The 21,580-nt window shown below is 51.8% G+C and overlaps 1 long non-coding RNA gene across 2 annotated transcripts in view; it reads left to right on the top strand.

The window, feature by feature from the left end:
- Positions 1–1,562: 1,562 nt before the first annotated feature.
- LOC137657042 (uncharacterized) overlaps positions 1,563–21,580 on the top strand; it is a 78,838-nt gene continuing 58,820 nt past the window's right edge. The window contains exon 1 of one of the 2 annotated variants that reach the window (XR_011047088.1): positions 1,563–1,839. This is a non-coding gene — a long non-coding RNA (uncharacterized lncRNA). Of the gene's footprint in view, positions 1,919–21,580 lie in introns of both variants that reach the window. The other variant, XR_011047087.1, reaches the window with a different exon arrangement.

Below are 21,580 nucleotides of genomic sequence, written 5' to 3'. Positions count from 1 at the left end.
GTCTCTTGTCACTGTACCGCCCTTCTCTGTAATTCTTCCTCATTTTCGGCAGTAATCACCAAATCATCTGCATATAGCAACTCCCACAACTTTTCATTTCTGATGCCTTCACTTAACACATCCAAGACCAACACAAATAACAACGAGCTTAATGCTGACCCCTGGTGTAATCCAACACTAATTTCAAAGTTTTCTATTTCGCCAACAGCTGTTGTTACTTTTTCCTTGTTCTTTTATACATCATCTCTACCATTCTCACCAATTTCTCTGAGACTTTCCTCTTCCTCGAACACCAAAACATCACTTCTCTTGGTATTCTGTCATAAGCCTTCTCTAAATCTACAAAAACACAGAAGAGCTTCTAGTTCCCTTCAGTCTCTTTTCCTGTAATTGCCTTACTATGAATATAAAGATGCCATTCACAGTCCCTCTCCTCATGAATCCATACTGCTGTTTCACAATCTTTACAATATCTCTCAATCTTTCATCTAGTACCTACTCTAACACTTTCAAACCATGCTCTGTTAATTTAATTCCCCTGTAGTTACCGCAGTCCATGATGTCACCTGTCTGCTTTAATATAGATATCATTAAACTCTCCTCCCAGTCTTTAGGCATTATTTCCTCTTCCCATATTGCTCTCAATAAATCCAGCATCCATTCTTCCTCTTCTGTCGCTATAATTTAATATCTTGACCATTTCAGTTTGAAACTTTGATGAGGCTGGTACTTTATCATTCTGCATTCTACTCAATGTCCGCTTCACTTCTGTACTTATTTCCATCACTGGCCATTCACCCTGTGTGCTTTTCCCAGCTCCCCTTTCTCATTTTCAGTACTCAATAGTTGCTTATAATATTATCTCCATCTCCAATTTATGACATCATCTCTATGCAATACATTTCCATTTCTATCCCTGATGACTACCAATATATATATATATATATATATATATATATATATATATATATATATATATATATATATATATATATATATATATATATATATATATATATATATATATATGGAGAGAGAGAGAGAGAGAGAGAGAGAGAGAGAGAGAGAGAGAGAGAGAGAGAGAGAGAGAGAGAGAGAGAGAGAGAGAGAGAGAGTATTGACATATGAAAAGGATTGTATATATTATGTAGGTATATGAAGAGAGAACGTGTCATAAATACATATAGGTTAAAAAAATGGAATAATTGGCAGCTATTTAATCTATTTTCTTAGGACTAAAGAACAATGGTTTGATACTGGATTGTCTTTCTTCTAGAAGAGCTACTTACCATAGTTAAAGAGTCTCCTCCACCCTTACCAAAAAGGAAAGTAGTCACTGAAAAATTAGTGTAGTAGTTGTGAGTGAAGAAATTGTTTTCGGTTATCTAAATATTGTCGGGTGTATAAGGAAAGAGGAGACTGTAAAAAAATAGGCCAGACTATTCGGTGTATATGTAGGCAAAGGGAAAAAAATGAGTCGTGGGCAGAGAGGGATCCAATGTAGTACTATCTGGCCAGTCAAAGTAGCCCACTCAATAATTCTTTAGCGGTAGTATCTTAAGTTCTAAAGAGGTGGCTTGTGCCTTGGCCAACCTACTACCTTGTATATTAACGTAAAACTAGCGTTTCAACGACGAACATTTACCTTATGATTATAAATTCCTTAAGAGTTATTTAGCTCTTTAGCAGGGAGTGCATTATCTATTATGACAGTGAAAAATAAAAATGAATATTCAAACAGGGTCTAGGTTTACTCTCACTAAATATCATGTCTGTTATGCATCAAAACAAACTATTTCAGTCTCTGATTCAAGTCATGATGAACTCGATGAAGATTCAGTAAGTGTTTATGCTACTTCTGTCAGGATTTTATTAACCAAATGAAGCATATCTATAGTATGAGTTCGAATTGTGTAAGGTACGTTGACTGTTTATGAAATTTACCTAGTAAAGTGCAGTAGTATATACAGCCTAACCCTAATTCCCGTCCTTATGAGGTATGCATATAATAAAGGTTATCATCTGTTCCCTATTTTGCAGTGTAGCATTTGCAAAGGTCTTGGAGCACGCGATGCCTTTCTTACAATCAGGGTTGCCAAATGCCAGAATTGTGAGGGTAATGAGGGAAAAAGAAACCTACAGAGGGATTGCCATCATTTCAATTTCTGATTTACCCTGTGTGGAGCGGGAAATATTTCCACATTGTTATCAAGGTTAAAAACACATTTTTTTGGCATATAAATCTGTTTTATATTTATAATTGGAAGTCTATGCTTTTATATCTGTTGATTTGTACTGATTTTTAAACTAACACTAACATAACAAAGCATAGAAATTGAGCGTATATTTTTGATTGATTTGGGGGATGTTTTGTTGGTTTTCAGTACCACAGCCGTTAAAGGCCGTTTCCCTTACAAGGCGGAATTCTCAGTCAGATTTAGTGGTAACCCTGCTTACAATTTACAATGCTATGCAGACATCCCCTTATTGCACTCTGAAAGTTCATGTAATTGACCTTGATTTTAGTGTTGTCTTGACTGTAATCACGAGCCCCCATTTCTTCAAACTTGAACAGTTGGGAGTAGCTGAATCTTTTCTTACCATCATTATTGATTTATTAAGAAATAAATTGCAAAGAGCAGTTTTTGAAAGTGACTATGTGAATGTTATTTCTGGTGTTTGTCAGCGTATTGTTCTCTGCCCATTACTTTTCATGGCCTAGCCATTTGCACTACCATATGTCATGCACCCTATATCTTATGAGCATGATATCATGCGCAAGACAAACTGTAAACACAGTTTCGTGTACATTACTTGTTATATGCACAATATCTTGTGAAGATACAACCTTGTACTCATAATAATCTGGCCCATATATATATGACACACCATACACGTTATTGTTACCAATGTATAAACACAATATCTTTATTGTGTATATATATAATATATGTACGGTATATAATTAGGTAAATTTTTAGTTTCAGCCAAATTTGGAAAAATGCAATAAAAATATATTTGTTGCATCAGAAATAGTGTGGTTTCAATGAATTTAACGTTTATTTTGACTGCAAACCAACCGATTTAGAGATTTACTATGTATACCCTAGTTCATCCCACCAATTATGGGGGACACCCTTTGGGAACCGGGGTTTTGGGTGGGGGAAGGGGGGGGGGGAGGGTGTTGGGGCATTGAATGATATTTGCAATAAATGAATAATTAATGTTCCAGCACCCCTCCCCCATACCCCTAACTAGGCCTACCGGGGGGAGGGGGGTAGGGCCCCCCAGCGACCCCCCCTTAAAGCCACAGTAATTTTCAGGGCACCACAGAACCTAACAAACCCACCTAACCTAACCTAGGGTCCCTGTACCCCTACCGGGGGGGCTTCGCCCCCCCTGCGACCCCCCCTTATGGCCAAAGTAATTTTCAAGGCACCACAGAACCTAACAAACCCACCTAACCTAACCTAGGGGCCCTGTACCCCTACCGGGGGGGGGCTTCGCCCCCCCTGCGACCCCCCCTTAAGGCCACAGTAATTTTCAGGGCACCACAGAACCTAACAAACCCACCTAACCTAACCTAGGGGCCCTGTACCCCTACCGGGGGGGGGGCTTCGCCCCCCTTGCGACCCCCCCTTAAGGCCACAGTAATTTTCAGGGCACCACAGAACCTAACAAACCCACCTAACCTAACCTAGGGGCCCTGTACCCCTACCGGGGGGGGGGGGGGGGCTTCGCCCCCCCTGCGACCCCCCCTTTAACCAGGGGTAAATTTGAATATATATATTTTGTTAAATCACTTCTTACCTTAAACGGAAGATGACGATGAAGATGTGGAAGGTTGTGGTTGACCCTCTTCTGAATCATCAAGTACTGGAATACATTCAGATTTGGTACAATACCACACATGTCTATCCTCACGAAAATGTAAAGGCGAATCACATTTACCACACTGGACACTTAAAGGTAATACGGAATGCTCCCTTAGAAAACGATTCACTACTTCAGGAGTTCCATTATAATTCCCATGAAATCGGCCGATCACATCAAAATAGGAATAACGACATATTTCACACAACCGTACCGGAGGATCCATGACAGTAAAATGACGTGTGATGAAAATATAGAAACCGGAACTTTTGAAAACCGAAAACAAACGACAATCACGGGTTTCTCCCATAATGATATAGGGAAAAAAACAAAATAGTATCGTTTACAATGTTATATTGCACGAAAAACAGATCCTTGAAACAAGACTGAGAGACCAATGAATCGTCCAATAATAACCCTTGAAAAGAACCCAGTAGTATTTTGATTGGAGGAGCGACATTAGTGGGAGGAGCAAATGCGCATTCAAGTAAATATTGTCACATTACGCAATGGGGCGGAGCCAAGTAAGATGAAAACAGACATACAAACGAACAAGAGCTACCTTGCGTGCCCATGGAAAGATATACACTAAACTTAGAAAAAGTCAAGACCTTCAATTCCTGAAATATTTTTTTTCTCTGTAAGTATGCATTAGCGACAATAATGTATTGAGAAGAAGTGTTTTGTTATCACGTGCTTTACTAGGAAAATATATTAATATAATACATTTCCCAATTTGGTTGAATCCAAAACTTTACCTATAATTATATATACACAGCATGATTAGTAAAATTAGATTGAACAACTTTGGCAATTAAATTTCTTACATCAATATGCTGACAATCTTGATGCAAAACTCTAGTTGTTCCGTAACTGAAATACAAACCACGCTATTTACATGGGGTAATTACTTCGGCGCAGCCGATGACGAGCCATAAAGTTTTAACGAAGGTTTCCTACCCCACCGCTAGTTAGCGGTGGGTAGGGAGGGGTAGCTAGCTACCCCTCCCCCCTCACACACACCGGTGAATAGCTCACTTTACTTTTGGCTCGGAGAGACGACAGACCTGTCAGCGCTCTCCTCTTTTCAGAGTGTGTGTGAAGTTGGCCTCTATTACTCGTCATGTGTACGTGCCCTGGAATTCCCGGCCGCCCTTGTGGGACCTTTATGTCGGCCTTGGACACGGATCCTCACTCCTTATGCCCTCTGTGTAGGGGCCAACGGTGTGATAGGTCTAACGTGTGTATTGAGTGTAGGGAGTGGTCTACCTCACAGTGGGAGAGGTTTGCCCAGCGACGTAAGAAGAAGGCTAAAAGGGATCTTTCTCCTTCGGAGGCTTCTCGGAAGAGAGAAAATCCCAGGTCTTCTTCTTCCGCCGCCCTTTCCTCCTCCGAAGCTCCCGCTCGAGCGACCTCTTCCGAGAGGCCGGCGATTGGTAGCATAGACCGTAATGTTGTTAATGTTATTAACTGATCCCGGGGTGAGGGAGAGGTCGTTGCCCCTTCCCCCTCGGAGGAGGTAGTTGTATCTAATGATGATCTGTTTCAGCTTTGGGCTTCCTTGGGGCTGCAGGGTTCGCCCTCCAAGGAAGCTCTGTTTGACATGATTAAATGGGGTGCGGCTGCCGAACAATCGTCAACTTCAGCGGACATAGATCCTCTGTCTGTGGTTGACGTTGTTGTGTCGGAAACATCCCGTGTGTCTGGCCAAACGCCCGTTCCTATGGCTGCGGTAGCGGAAGGCTCTGACTCCCCCTCTGAACATCCTTCGAGGGAGGAGCTTAGTCCCGCGGTCTCTCCTGCCGGTGATACTCCCTCTCGGGGGAGTTCACTTATAGAGACTCCTCTTCAGAGGCCCATCGATGGTCAGCCTGCTGATCCCACGGCTACTCGTGGGCGTATAAGGCGGAAGGCTCGTCCTCCCCTTCGCCGTAGAGGCCTTCCTTCCCCTTTCAAAGGAGTTAGGAGGCGCCTCTTCGGCTCGTTGTCACCACAGTCCTCTGCGGAGGAGACGACTCGCCGTTCTCCTGTCCTGCCAGCTACCAACCTAGACCTCTCCGAGGATCGTTCCCGATCCCCTTCGGAGGATGGTCGTCCTTCGGGACTTTGTGACCTGTCACCCAGACCATCTACGTCTAAAGATCCTGATGCGCTTTACGCGCCACCTGATACTGCCCCTGTGCAGTCCCCAGGCCCTTCGGGGCTACAGGGACTTGAGCGTGAAACTGCGCCTCTCGCCCCTGAGCGCCAGGCACCGCCTGCGCGCCTGCCTGCCGATGTTCCTGCTGATCCTGACATAGCGCCTCGCCGCTCACCCTTAGGCGTTCGCGCCTCTGTTCCTGACACGCGCCAGGGTCCCCCTGCACGCCCACGCCCTTCGGCGCCCCGTCACCCTCCAGCAGTTCCTGAAGTAGCGCGCATACGCGCCCTGCTCCTGATATAGCGCCACCGCGCTCACCTGCGCAAATGCGCCCAGTTCCTGATACGGCGCCTACGCGTCCACCGGTGCCCCAGCGGCCACCTGCACCCACGCGCCTTTCAGCGCCTCGGCGCCCCCCAGTTCCAGTTTCATCGCGCGCAGTCCAGGAGGTTCCTGAGTTGGCGCACAGGCGCCCTCAGGGCTGTGCGCCCTCAGGTTCCTGCGGACTCGTCGCGCCCCTCGGGGGAAAAGCGCGACACGAGCCCACGTGCGGTTCCAGTTCCAGCGCTCACGCGCACAAAAACGCGCCCGCGCGTTACTTTAGATCCATCGCGCCCACCTAGGGAGACACGCAATACGCGTCCGCGCGTAGTTCCTGTACCAGCGCCCACACGCTCACCAACGCGACCACGCGTCGCTACAGCTCAGCGTGTCGCCCAAGAGGCTCCCAAGTTAGCGCACGGGCGCTCACGGCCGCCTGTGGGCTCTCCCTCTAGACCGCACGAGCTTGCTACCGATACGATCGCGCACGACGCTCCAGTATCGCGCCCTGTTCCTGCTACACGCCCCGTTCCTGTATTTAAGACAACTAAGGTTGCCCAACGAACTCCGGAGCGCCCTCACGCGGCTCGCCCCGCGCGGCCGCCTCAGCCTCGCACTCCTGTGCGACCGCATCCTGATGCGCGCCCACAATCGCCAACGCGACCAGCGCGCCCACATGCGAGTGTGCCGGTCTTACTGGACCAGCGCCAACCCTTTTGCCCTCAGGTCGCTCACGACCCTGCTCCAGCGCTACCGCGCCCTCAGCCGGTTCTTCCGGACTCACGCTCAGGCGCCCCCGTTATCTCGCGCCCTTCGGGGCCGTGCCAGGTCGCTGCGTGCCCGCTCGTTCGGCCTCCTCTTGCTCCAGCTCCTGATCGCCGCACGCCTACGCCATCGCCTACGCGCTCTCGCGGCCAGGTTCCCGCTCCAGCTGCTGCGCACCCCCGCGCCATCGCTCCTGAACACCCACCTGCGCGCCATCGCGCCCGCCCCCGCCCACGCGCGCGCGAGTGAGTTTCTAGTATCGCGTTACCCATTCACGCGCGACCCTGATCAGGGCCCGTTGCACGAGCCCCAGCGCGATCGCCGCCAGGCGGACTCTTCCTTGTCGCGCTCCCCTCCCCGCAAGCACAGCCCAGCGCGCTCGTCAGAGGGGGAGCGCTCCCCGGACAGGTCTAGGGATTCTTCTCTTTCAGCCCTGCAGGCGAACCCTCGTTTGTCGACTCCTCCTAGGGATCCCTCGATCCTCTTCCCTCCAGAGGGAGTGTCAGACAGCAGCCCTGGGTCGGCACCCTACTCAGAGCTCTTGTGCAGGCGATTAAGCCAGCCCTCTCTGATTCGGGTTGCGAACCAGCGGCAGCTTCCTCCCCCCTGAAGAGGAAGAGAGGAGTCTCTCCCGTGGATCCTCCTCCGAGGCCTATTCTGTCTCCGCGCAGATCATTATGCAAGGTTCCTACTCCCCCTCAGACCTTCTCGCCTTCCCCTGCGGAGGAGGATTACCCCTCCTCAGGAGAGTCGGACGAGCAGGAATACTCCCCCATCGCACCAATGGGGGAGGTTCCTCCTCTTCCCGAGAGATCTCCTTGTCCAGAGGTGGAGAAGGACCCGCCTCCTTCGCTTCTCGAGTCCTATATCCCGCCCAGGAGGGAGCCTAAGGACTCTTAGACGATTCCCAAATCGTCAGCTAGGATCAGGCAGGAACCGTTTAGAGCCGTCGAGGATGTCCACGTGTCCCCCCAGGAAGAGCCTCTGGGGACAGGAGACTTCGCTGCAAGTCCTTCAGGAGGAGAGCACCAGGAGTCAGAACATGCATTCTGGCAAGTCCTGACCCTCATGAGGAACCTTAATGGGATCCCAGACCCTGAGGTCCCACCTCGTGAAGGGAAGGACACGGTCCTGGACCGCGTCTACGGCACTCAGAAACCCTCTAGCGCCAGTGCAGCTTTGCCCTGGTCCCAAGGAATGAAGAGTGCCAGGGACAAGGTCGAGGGCCAGCTCGCTGAGCTTGCCTCCTCCAGCAGATCGAGTGCCGGTAGTAAGCTCCTCCCTCCTCCTCGAGTCCATCAGAGGAGGTACTTTGAGATCCTCGAGGAGTCTTTTCTGAGTCTTCCCTTGCATCACTTCGTGGAAGAACTCACAGGGGGAGTCCCTCTTGAGAGACTATCCAACCGGCACGTGTCCTTCTCTGCCACTGAGATCCTGAGCCAGGAGAAGGTCATCAAGTGCGCCATGCAGGCGACATCATGGCTCGACATCTGGCTGGGGTCTCTGGGCATCCTGGTGCAGTCCGAGGACCTCTCCAAAGAAAGCACCAGGAAAGCGCTGGAAACCTTTCTTCTCTCGGGCACACAGACCATTGAGTTTCTGTCCCACCAAGCCTCGTGCTTGTGGGCCAACACGATCCTCAAGCGCCGGGACGCTGTGGCCGAGAGGTTCCACCATAAGGTACCCAGTGCGGAGTCTAGCAGGCTCAGACACACTTCCGTTCTCGGTAAGAGCCTGTTTGAGCCTAAGGACGTGGAGGAAATCCAACCAGGATTCCCTCATCCATAGGGCCCTGACATCGAGGCCCTATAAGCCTCCAGCAGCCCAGCAGCCCCATCCTGCTAAGGACACAAAGAAGACGACCACCGCAGCGAAGCCCTAGGTGTCTAAGCCCTTTCCTGCCAAGAGCAGGAGGGGCAAGAAGTCCTCCAGGGGAGGCAAAAACCCTAGAGGTACCAGCCGAGGCAGAAGCGCTAGGGTTGGCAATCCCCCTGCATGTCCACCAGTGGGGGGATGCCTTCAGAGTTGCGCGACAAGGTGGCAGCAACTCGGGGCGGATGCCTGGACGATCTCCGTGATCTCTCTAGGGTATCGCGTCCCGTTCACAGCCTCTCTACCTCCCCTGACAGCGAACCCAGTGTCGTTGAGCTCTTTCGCCATGGGATCGGCGAAAGGGCAGGCCCTCTGGGCCGAAGTCCAGACCATGTTGGAGAAGGACGCTCTCCAGGAGGTCGTAGACGGGTCCCCAGGCTTCTACAGTCGACTCTTTCTTGTGAGAAAGGTGTCTGGAGACTGGAGACCAGTCATCGACCTCTCGACCCTGAACGGGTTTGTCAAGCAGACTCCGTTCAGCATGGAGACAGCAGACACGGTCAGGCTCGCAGTGAGACCGCGAGACTTTATGTGCACACTGGACCTGAAGGACGCGTACTTCCAGATCCCAGTCCATCCGTCTTCAAGGAAGTACCTGAGATTTTGCCTAGACAACAAGATCTACCAGTTCAAGGTGCTGTGTTTCGGTCTCTCCACAGCTCCTCAGGTGTTCACCAGAATCTTCACCATCATCTCTTCATGGGCTCACAGAATCGGCATCCGTCTCCTTCGTTATCTGGACGACTGGCTGATCCTGGTAGACTCGGAGGCGACCCTTCTTCGCCAACGAGACAGGCTCCTCGAAGTTTGCCAAGATCTGGGGATCGTGGTAAATCTCGAGAAGTCCTCTCTGCAGCCCTCTCAGAAACTGGTATATCTAGGCATGGTCATAGACACCAATCTCCACAAAGCCTTCCCATCGGACGAAAGGATAGCAAGGCTGAGGAAGGTTGGGAAACCTTTCCTCAATCGAGAGGAACTCCTAGCCCAATCGTGGCTTCGTCTCCTCAGTCACCTCTCCTCCCTGACCCGTCTCGTTCCCAACAGCCGCCTCAGAATGAGATCCCTCCAGTGACGACTCAAGTCTCGGTGGAGTCAAGGACTCGACTCCCCGGACATCCTGATCCCCATGGGATCTGCGGAACGAGCGGACCTCAGTTGGTGGGTGTCAGACGAGAACCTACGAAAGGGAGTGGATCTTCTCGTCCCTTCCCCGGATTTGATGCTGTTTTCGGACGCATCAAACAAAGGGTGGGGGGCCCACGTTCTGAACCACAGGACCTCAGGACCTCAGGCCTGTAGTCAGAATCAGAAAGGTACCTTCACATAAATCTGCTAGAAATGAAGGCCGTATTCCTGGCTCTTCAGAAGTTCCACCAAGTCCTGGCGGGCCACTCGGTGGTGGTGATGAGCGACAACACCACGGTCGTGGCTTATATCAACAAGCAGGGAGGTACCTTTTCGGAACAGCTATCCCATCTTGCAGTAGAGATCCTGAGATGGTCCGAAGTCCACTCGATTTCACTAGCGGCTCGCTTCATTCTAGGCAAGAGGAATGTGCTCGCGACAGTCTGAGCAGAGCGACGCAGATAGTGAGTACCGAGTGGTCTTTGGATCCTCGGATAGCCAACAAAGTCCTGACTTTGTGGGGTTCCCCGATAGTGGATCTGTTCGCTACGACACTGAACACCAAGCTCCCGCTGTACTGCTCCCCAGTCCCGGACCCCAGGGCTCTCTGGCAAGATGCCTTCCAACAACGGTGGGACAACGTCGATGTGTACGCCTTTCCCCCGTTCTGTCTGATGAGGAGGGTACTCAACAAGACCAGAACATCGGTAAATCTCTCGATGACCTTGATAGCTCCGCTATGGCATCATGCAGAGTGGTTCCTGGACCTTCTGCAACTCCTCACGGAGATCCCGAGGGAGCTCCCTCCACGTCACGAGCTACTCAAACAACCACACTCCAACATCTACCACAAAGCCGTAGCTTCGCTTCGGCTTCACGCCTGGAGACTATCCAGCATCTCCTCACAGAGAGAGGATTTTCGCAACAAGTTGCGGAAAGGATGTCTAGCCACCTGCGCAAGTCATCCGCAGGAGTCTACCAGGCGAAGTGGCGAGTTTTCTGTGGTTGGTGCCGTGGAAGGGGTATCTCTTCCCTCGATGCCACTTTACCAGCAATAGCGGAGTTCCTCGTTTATCTGCGGGAAGAAATGCGCCTTTCAGTCTCGGCAGTGAAAGGCTATCGCTCAGCCTTAAGCCTTGCCTTCAGGCTCAAAGGAATGGACATTTCCTCCTCGCTGGAACTGTCTCTTCTCATACGGAGTTATGAACTTACCTGCCCTCAGTCAGAAGTGAGACCTCCTCCTTGGAACGTGGTTCGAGTTCTCAGGTCTCTTAAGAGACCTCCCTGCGAACCATTACGCCAGGCTTCTGATCGCCACGTTACCTGGAAGACGGTGTTTCTGCTAGCTTTGGCCTCGGCCAAGCGAGTCAGTGAACTTCATGGTCTCTCCTAAGACGTCGCCCATTCAAGGGGATGGGGGGAGGTAACGTTCAGCTTCGTCCCTGAGTTTTTGACTAAGACTCAGAACCCGGGAGTGCCGGACCCAAGGTTCGACTCTTTCCAGGTTTCGAGACTCCGTTCTGTAACAGATGACCCAGACCATCTCCTACTGTGCCCAGTTAGGAGTCTGAGGTTGTATCTTTAAAGAACAGCTGCTGTCCGCCCCCAGGTGCGAGCGTTGTTCGTGAGCACTGGGGGAACAAAGAGGAGGGTCACCAGGAATACTATCTCAGTCTGGATTCATAAGGTAATCCATCTGGCCTTGAATCCTTACCCTCCTCCGTCACATCGCCTTAGGGCGCACAACGTCAGGGGCGTGGCTACGTCCCTGGCCTTCAAGAAGAACTTTTCAGTGATGCAGGTCCTGCAAGCTGGGGTGTGGAAGTGTCAGACCACCTTCACGGCCCACTACCTGCAAGAAGTGACACACAGGAGGCTCGATACGTTCTCTATCGGCCCTGTGGTGGCTGCACAACAGCTGGTCTAACCTCAGGCTCCTTATTGGACAGGTAGCAGAAGGTTGAGGGCATTGTTACCCAGTTTTAGTCTGTGTGAATGAAAAGATCTGTCTGGCCCTTTTCTTTTCTTCATCCTCTCCTCCCTTGGAGAGAAACAGCATCCTGGGTCCTTTGCACAGCTAACCTCAAACCTCTGCAGGTAAACCATGCTTCCTTGTGTTTCTAGTATTAAGTTGTAATACTGTCATGTCCCCATATCCTGACGAGGTGGTATTGGGAGAGTCCTAGCCTAGATTTCCATCTGAAGAACTCCAGGTCAACTTCCTAGGACGAGTCACTGCTCACCTTCACACACAGCTTACGTAGGCCGCAGCAGTCTCACAACTGCCTGCGAGGTGTAGGGGCCCCTCGACCCCTGAGTTCTTTTAATAGACTCGGGTTCGGGGCCCCCGGGCAAGCCAAAGACAGTAAGGCAGGGGACTTACCTCCCTTCCTAAGGGTTAAGTCACCCCATGTAAATAGCGTGGTTTGTATTTCAGTTACGGAACAAATGACAGATTCGTAGATAATTTGTATTTTTCCTAACTATACAAACCTTAGCTATTTACAGTTATGTGCCCGCCAGCCCTGTCCCCCAAGATAAGTCTTACCTCTAAGTAAAGTGAGCTATTCACCGGTGTGTGTGAGGGGGGAGGGGTAGCTAGCTACCCTCCCTACCCCCCCCCCCCCCCCCCCCCGCTAACTAGCGGTGGGGTAGGAAACCCTCGTTAAAACTTTATGGCTCGTCATCGGCTGCGCCGAAGTAATTACCCCATGTAAATAGCTAAGGTTTGTATAGTTAAGAAAAATACAAATTATCTACGAATTTGTCATTTTTCATTTTTATTTTTTTCTGGCCTTCGGACACGGGCTCATTCAACTTTGTAGCCTGAATAAAAGGGCTTTATTTTTTTTAACCCTTTGTATATCAACAGCCAAGGTCTCCTGTATGCATAAAAATGGGAATTTCCTTCCCATTTTTAGTTCGTGGCTGTCATACTGCAAAACCTCTAATCAAGAACAGCTCCTAACCAAAGGTTCCCCACCCAACCTAATCTAGGAGTTGTATCCTTTCCTACTTACCTACTGGGGGCATACACCCTCCTGAGACTGCCATATTTGTAGTTTACCCAGTGTTTGCTTCCCAACAGGCTTCACTCTGGGCAAGGTAAAACTACATAATTTTTCGTAAATGAAATTGATTTTACAAGTACAGTAATGAGAAAGTTTATACTTGTCCCAAAGAACTACATTCACCTCATAATATATACTATCAGAAACAAGTATAGGCTAACTGTACTTACATTACTCAAAGTCACTGAAGTCGGAATCTTCGGGGTGCATTATCATCATTCCAAGGGACAACTTTTTTTCTTTGAACGAGATCGATTGGCATGTGTTCTGTGGTACACTGCATGCAAAGCAAACAAAAATAAAACCATGTTTACAAGGTAGTTTGGAACTAAAAAAAGCTTCACATTTTTTGGCAATCTTTTTTCAGCACAAAATATTTGAACAGCACCAAAAAAACATAGTCTTGGCTTTGTGAAATGATTTTCCATCATAAACATAACTTAGAACAAATGCAGAAATAATCGCCCAGGAGTCCTATCTTTTATAAATCAGATGAAAACTCCTTTTGTTGGGTGTTGTACATATCAGTTTGAACTTAGTCACTCTTGGACTTCAATGTTGCCATCTTCACGTCTTGGTGGCTAAGAACGTGCATCTCTACATTTTGCGTTGTTCCTTCATTAACAAATCTAATGCTATTTAATAGGGATTATCCTTTCGGAGAAGCAGAAACTAGCCACAAAGCTTTTTAGTGAGGTGGAGCTACCCTACCGCTAGTAAGCGGTAGGGGTTAGGGGGTTAGCTGGGTAACTAGCCACCCCTCTCACACACACACCTCTGTATTCTAACCACTATTTTCTTTTAGCGTGGCGAGAGTAGACGTGCATTCTCTCTCTCCTCTTAACTGTTTTTACTGGCCTTAGACTTTTCATTTTGTTTTTTCTTCTTTGTTTCTATATATGTTTAAACATTATTGTAAAGTTTATATATATATATATATATATATATATATATATATATATATATATATATATATATATATATATATATATATATATATATATATATATATATAAATGTTTTTCTTTTCATTCCAGTGTGAATGTAGCTGTTTTTTTATTGTCAGCGTGTACGGCGTTCTCGAGGGCGGAGAAACCTTCCCTTTAATCTCTTCCCCTTTGACATCGTACAAACATAGGCTGGTGGCCTCCTCCTCTCCTCCTAGCGCAGCGACCCAGCCTCTGCCTCAGGGGAGTTGTCTTTTCTCCTCCGTTCGGATGTTGGCGTTGCTTGCTTCCTGCGAGTTGATCGGAGGGAAGACTTCTTGCGGCCTGCCCATAGTTGAACTTCGATCTTGCTCCTCTTTGCTGACTACTCTTCGGATTACTGCGCCTCTCGGGGATAACCTCTCCCATCCGCGAGTTAGGTTTTCCCTTTGGGGGCTGGGAAAAATTTTTAGTTCTCCCTTTTTTTTTTTTCTCAGCACTAACAGCCGATGTAAGAGTGCGAAATCAGATTTGTTCCGTAACCGAAATACAAACCATGCTATCTACATTGGGGGTTTACTTTCGGCGTAGCTGAAATTGACGAGCCAATAGAATTTTAATGAGGGTTAACTACCCCCGCACTAGTTAGCAAGGGGGTAGGGGAAGGGGTAGCTTGCTAACCCCCCCCCCCCCCCCCCCACACACACTGGTGAGTTGTCTCACTTCACTTTTGGCTCGGACGATGTGCAGGCGTGTCTGTCTCTCGTCCTCGCTTTTGACAGCCTTAATCTTTTTTTTGCTTTTCCTCAGACTTGTGTGTTTGGAAGTTGGCCTCGCCCTTTTATCACTATCATGCGCAAGTGCCCTGGACTCTCCGGCCGCCCCTGTGGTACCTTCATGTCGGCGGTTGAAACGGATCCCCACACCCTTTGCCCGCAGTGTCGAGGTCAACAGTGTGATAAGGAATTAACTTGTAGTGAGTGCAGGGAGTGGTCTACCTCCCAGTGGGAGAGGTTTGCCCTCCAGCTTAAGAAGAAGTCCAAGAGAGACCTTTCTCCTTCAAGGGTTGCCTTGAAGGAGGAAGGCTCCAGGGACTCTTCTTCCACCGCCCAAACCTCCTCCGAAGCTCCCGCTCGGCCGGCCTCTCGTGAGAGACTGCCGAGTGGTAGCGTAGACCCTTGTTCTGTTTCCCGATCTCGGGGTGCGGGAGAGGGCGTCGCCTCCCATAGAGGGGCGGATCCCCGTCCTCCTCCGAGGGAGGATTTTGATTCTCATGTTGATGACCCTAATTCCGTGTCTAATGATGATCTCTTTCAGCTTTGGGCTTCCTTGGGGGCTTAAGGGCTTGCCCTCCAAGGAAGCCCTGTTTGACCTTATCCTGTTGGGGGCCGCTGTCAAACAGTCGCCGGTGATAGCAGAGGTAGACCCTCTGTGTATTGTCGACGTGGTTGTGGCAGAGGCTTCCGACTGGTCTGGTCAAACCTCTGCTTTGGCTGATGTTGCGGACGTTGCTGAAGGCCCTCCTCCCCCTTCCGAACATCCTTCGAAGGGGAAGGTGGGTCCCATGGTCTCTCCTGCGGGTACGCCTCCCCCTTGGGGGAGCGCACTGACAGAGACTCCTCTTCGGAGGACCGACGATCCTGATGACCTCCCTCGTAGCCGCCTTTGCCGTAAGGCTCGTCGTCTTCTTCGCCGCAGGGGCCTCCCGTCTCCCTATAAGGGAGTCAAGAGGCGTCTCTTCGAGTCCTCACCACCTCCTTCCTCTGATGAGGATTCTCCTCGTCGGGAGCAGACCGTAGCAGCCACGTCCTTGAACCTCTCCGGTGATCGCTCGCGATCTCCTACGCCTACCAGACCTTCCACCTCCGGCGCAGATGCGCAGCAGGCGCCTTCTGATCTCGTCATCCGATGAGCAACGGTTCCTTCGGGGCAAAGGGATGTCTCCCACGGCGTGGGGGCTGCCCTTGCGCGTCAGGGTTCCCCTGGGCACCCAACTGCACGTTCACGCGCAGTAGCGCCTAAGCGCTTTCCAGAGTTGCAGCCACCTGACTCGCCGCGCCAGCGCTCACCTGCTCGTCAACGTTCGCCCCGCTCGCCAGCGCTCTTCTGATCGTCAGCTCTCTGCTGCTCGCCAGCGCTCTCCTGTTAGCAGTCAACCCCCTACTGTTCCTGTTGCGCGCCCAGCGCGCCACCGGTCTCCTGAGCGCACACGATCTCCTGCTCGTCAGCACGCACCTTGTTCCTGATACGCGCCCTGCGCGCCAACGCTCGCCCACGCGCCCTAGATCTTCGGATCTGGACGCGGGCAAGGACCTGACTCCTCCTCGCCCACGCGTTCCTGTTCGTCCTTCTTCCCCTGCGCAACAGCGCGCACTTCAAGAGTTCCTGCGCGCCCGCACGCCCACGCGCCTTCGTATCCTGAGCCCGTCCGCGAGCGTTCGCCGTTGCGCGTCTCCGCGCCACCTGATCCTGCGCCCCAGCAGTCTACGCGTCGACACCCTCCTGTGCGCCAGCGATCTCCTGCGCGTCAGCGATCTCTTGCGCGTCAGTGTTCTCCTGCACGCCAGCGATCTCCAGAGCTTCTGCGATCTCCTGAGCGCCCGCGCGACCCATCGCCTGCGCGCAAGCGCTCTCCTACGCGCCAGCGCCGCCTTGACCTAGATCGCCATAAGTCTCTTACGCGCACACTCGCCAAATCGCCTGTGCGCGGTCGTTCGCCTGCGCGTACTACGCGCCATCGCTCGCCCACGCGCCACAGATCTCCAGGATGCCATCGATCTCCTGCGCCTTGCCGGTCTCCTGAGCAACAGCGATCACTGCTTCCCTCACGCGCTTTTTCACCTGCGTGCCCGCGCGTTCCTTCACCTATGCGTCCATGCACCCGCTCGCCCACTCGCCTGCGCGCGTTTATCCCCGCGCGACTACGCGCCCGCGCTCCAACAGCTTCCCGCGCGCGATTCCTTGAATCCTCCTCCGCGCCAGCGCGACCCCCGTTCTCGCCGGGTTTCGCAGCTCGTGCCTGCGGCAGGGACTCGTGCTTCCAGATCGCCGTCAGGATCGCCACCGCGCAAGCGCAGGTCTCTCTCTCAGGACCAGGAAGAGTCGTCTGAGAGGTCTAAGCAACATTCTTCCCTTTCTTCTTTGCAGGTAGGCCCCGTTGTGTCCACTCCGAAGTATCAGGAGATCCCCTTCCCTCCAGCGGGAATTACGGACACTGCGTCCGTATCTCGTCAGTCTTGGTTTGGTCCTTTGATGAGAGCAGTGGTGCAGGCTATGAAGCCAGCCTTCGCCGATCTGGAACTCAAGCCAAGGACAGACTCGCCCCCGCTGAAGAGAAGGAGAGGAGTGGACTTCGTGGTGACTTCTCCCAGGGAGAAGTTGGCTCCTAAGAGGTCCGTCAGGAAGGCTCCATCCCCTTCGCAATCGTTTTCTCCTTCTCCTGTAGACGAGGCCTTTCCGTCCTCAGGAGAGTCCAGCGAGGCGGGGACCTCTCCCTCGGCACCAAGGGGAGAGACCCCTCCTCGAGGAGGAGAAGCGACTCGCGTGGAAGGTACCTTCCAGACCTCTTTGCTGGAGTCCTGTATCCCGCCCAGGAGGGAACCCAAGGACTCAAAGACAATTCCGAAGTCGTCTTCGCGGATTCGTCAGGAGCCAACCAGACCCCGGGAGAATGTCCATGTGTCTCCCCAAGAAGAGCCTCTGGGGACGGGAGACTTAGCTGCCATTCCGCAGGGAGGAGAGCAGCATGAGTCTGAGCACACCTTCTGGCAGGTCTTGAATCCGATGAGGCAGCTCAACAGATTCAAGGACCCGGAGATCGCCCCTCGCGAAGGCAAGGACACAGTCCTGGACCAGGTCTATGGTACTCAGAATCCCCCGAAGGCTAGCACAGCTTTGCCCTGGTCCCAGGGGGTGAAGAGTGCCAGAGACAAGGTCGACGCTCAGCTCTCAGACCTCGCCTCCTCCAGCCGTTCCTCTGGCGGGAACTGACTCCTCCCACCTCCTCGGTTACAGCAGAGGAGGTATTTTGAGATCATGGGGGAGTCCAGCCTAGCTCTTCCCCTCCACCACTCGGTGGAAGAGCTTACAAGGGGAGTTGCCGCTCTTCATCCTCGCCGACAATTGGCAGCCATTAATGCTTTATGCTTTTTCTTTTCTCTTAGACTGTGTGTGTGAAATTGACTTCTGCGACCATGTGCATCTGCCCTGGACTTCCCGACCACCCCGGTGGGACATTCATGTCGGCGGTCAAGACTGATCCTCACGCCCTTTGTCCTTCTTGCAGAGGTCAACGGTGTGATAGTGTCAACAAGTGTAGTGAGTGTAGGGAGTGGTCTTCCTCCCAGTGAGAGAGGTTTTCGCGACGGCGGAAGAAGAAGTCCAAGCGGGATATTTCTCCTTCGAAGGTTGCTTCGAAGGAAGAAAAACCCAAGGCCTCTTCTTCCGTCGCTCAAACCTCCTCCGAAGCTCCTGCTCGGTCGGTCTCTTTTGAGAGACCGTTGAGTAGTAGCGTAGACCGATTTATTTCTGTCTAACTCCGGGTCTCGAGAGATGAGGTTCCTTCCCTTAGCGAAGCAGCACCACCTCTCCCCCCGGGGGAGGCCTTGTCACTAACTCCTGTGTTTCAGATTTGGTCCTCCTTGGGGCTCATGGGTTCGCCCTCCAAGGAGGCTTTGCTTGATTTCATCCGCATGGGTGCTTCTGTCAAACAGTTGTCGTCACCGTCAGAGGTAGATCCCCTGACACTTGTCGACGTTGCTGTGTCAGAGGTGTCTCATGCGTCATCACCCATTTCCTCTGCCACTCCAGACTCTAAGGTAGCTGCTGGCTTAGTTTCCCCCGTTTCTGACCATCCTCCGAGAGGGAAACTAAGTTCATCATCAGTCTCTCCTGCTAGTGTTTCTGTCCCTCGGGGGAATTCACTTACAGAGACTCCTCTTCCGAGGACTGCTGACGGTCAGCTTGCTGATTCAACGGCCCCCAGAGGGTGTATCCGTCGGAAGGCTCGCCTTCCTCTTCGCCTTAGAGGCCTTCCTCCACCAGCGGTGAGGAGGCGCCTCTGTGGTTCAACGTCTTCTCTGCACTCCCCGGCAAAGGAACCTCTAAACTGATCATCCATCACTGCACCTGCAACCAGTCTTGTGACTTCGGTCCTGGACTTCTTTGCAGATCGTTCGTGATCTCCTTCGTTGGATGGTCGTCCTTTTGAAGGGCACATCGACCATCCATTCACCATACCTGCCGACCTTCCATCGCCGTTCCTGTATGGGCCTAATAAGGCTCCACCAAAGTGCACTATTGCGCGCCATTATACTGCGCACCACGCGCCCACACACCGTGACCAACACTCACTAGCAGCTTGTCAGGCCCCAATGCTTCGGCGCACCAACCATCTTGCTCGCCCTTATAAAGGGCAGCAACCTTACGCGCCAATATGCGCCTACGCACCAACAAGATCCTCAGCGATCTCCTGCGCGCCCACATGCCCACACGCGACAACGATCTCCAGCACGCCAGCGCTCTCCTGCACCTATGCGCCCACGCACCTACGATCTCCTATGCGCCAGTGCCCACCTGCGCGCCAGCGTTCACCTACGCGCCAGTTACCTCCGCGCCAACGTTCTCCTGCGCAACAGCACTCTCCCGCGTGCCAACATGTGTGCCCTACATCGCACTCTCCAGTGCGTCATCTTGCGCGCCAGCCAAAACCTGCGCGCCATCACTCTCCTGCACGCAAGTTCGTAGGTGAGGCAACAACCTTATTGTCCTCACCTGCACCAACTTTTAGCGGCGTGTCAGCACTCACCTGTGCGCCATCTTTCCTCTGCGCCCACGCCCTCTCTCTCCTACAGACACGCGCCAACAATCTCCCGCATGCCCATCATGATTCTACTGCGTGGCTGCTCGCTCGGAAACATTGTCCCGCGCGCACGCTAATTCTTCTACGGACGCGTGCGGACAATTCTCCCGCACGCACATCATAATTGTCCTGTGCGCCCGCGCACCAACAGTCTCCCGCGCGCTAGCACCAATATTCTCCCTCGCGCAAGTACCATTATTCTCCCTCGCGCGAGCATCATTATTCTCCCGCGCGCGAGCGCCAATATTCTCCTACGCGCGAGCATGTGCACCAAAAGGAACGTCGTCCGGCAAGGTCGCCGTCGCCTCATTCCCCTCCCCGCAAGTGCATACCACCGTGCATTGTGGGAGAAGGGAAGCATGCAGAGGGGTTCAGTGTCCCAAAGCTACATCCTAAGGCTAACCCACCCATTCCAGTAACTCCTCCTAGGGAACCTTCGGTCCCTTTCCCTTCAGGGGATATGTATAACAGTGTGTCTGTCACCAGCAGCCCTGGTTCAATGCCTTGATCAGAGCTGTAACCCAGGCTTTCAAGCCTGTCCTGTCTGATCTAGGACATGGAACCATGGCTTCTGGACGCGGTCACTTCCCTGAGGGCGAAACTGACTCCACTCAGACCATCGAGGCAAGTTCGTTCTATTTCTCGGACTAACTCTCCTTCCCTTTCGGACGAAGATCTCCCGTCACCTAGGGAACCACGTGAAGAGAGACTTTCCCCCATCACACCAATGGAGGAAATCTCTCTTCACGCCAAGAGTTCCTCATAGTCCGAGAATAGAAGGGACATGCCACACTCATCGATGTTGGAGTCTTACCTCCTTCCCCGGAAGTAATCTAAAGACTCTAAAACATTGCCAAAGTCCTCCACTAGGGGTAGGATAGAGCCAGTCAGCCACTCAGGGAATGTCCGCGACTCTCCCCAAGAAGAACCTTTGGGGATAGAAGGAGACTTCGCTGCAAGTCCTACAACAGGAGGAGACCAGCAGGAGTCAGAACATGCATTCTGGCAGGTTCTGACTCTAATGAGGGTTCTCAATGGGTTTTCCGACTCAGAGATCCCCCCTCGAGAGGACAAAGACACGGTCCTAGACCGCGTCTTTGGTACTCAAAAACCCTCTAAGACCAGTGCAGCCCTGCCCTGGTCTCAAGGGGTAAAGAGTACCAGGGACAGCATCTTCCAGCAGCTCTCCGAGATGTACTCCTCCAACCGTTCTGGTACCACGAACAAGCTCCTCCTAGGTACTTTGAGATCCTGGAGGAGCCTAGTTCAGCTCTTTCTCTTCACCACTCGCTGGAAGAGCTAACCAGGGGAGTCCCTCTTGAGAGACTCTCCAACCGGCAGGTCTCGTTCTCGGCAGCCGGGATCCTCAACCAAGAGAAGGTCACAAAGTGTGCTATGCAAGCTGCTTCGTGGCTTGATATCTGGTTGGGGACCTTAGGTATCCTGATACGATCTGAGGATTTCTCCAAGGAACGTACCAGGAAAGCTATGGAAACCTTCCTTCTCTCAGGTACTCGCACGATCGAGTTTCTTGCCCACCAAGTTTCAAACTTGTGGGCAAATGCCATCCTGAAACGTCGGGATGCAGTAGCCGAGAGATTCCACCAGAAGGTCCCTAGCGCAG

This window comes from Palaemon carinicauda, chromosome 18, assembly GCF_036898095.1.
Source record: "Palaemon carinicauda isolate YSFRI2023 chromosome 18, ASM3689809v2, whole genome shotgun sequence".
NCBI lineage: Eukaryota > Metazoa > Arthropoda > Malacostraca > Decapoda > Palaemonidae > Palaemon > Palaemon carinicauda.
Note: the sequence above shows the minus strand (reverse complement) of the source record. Positions and strands in the feature narration are given on the sequence as shown.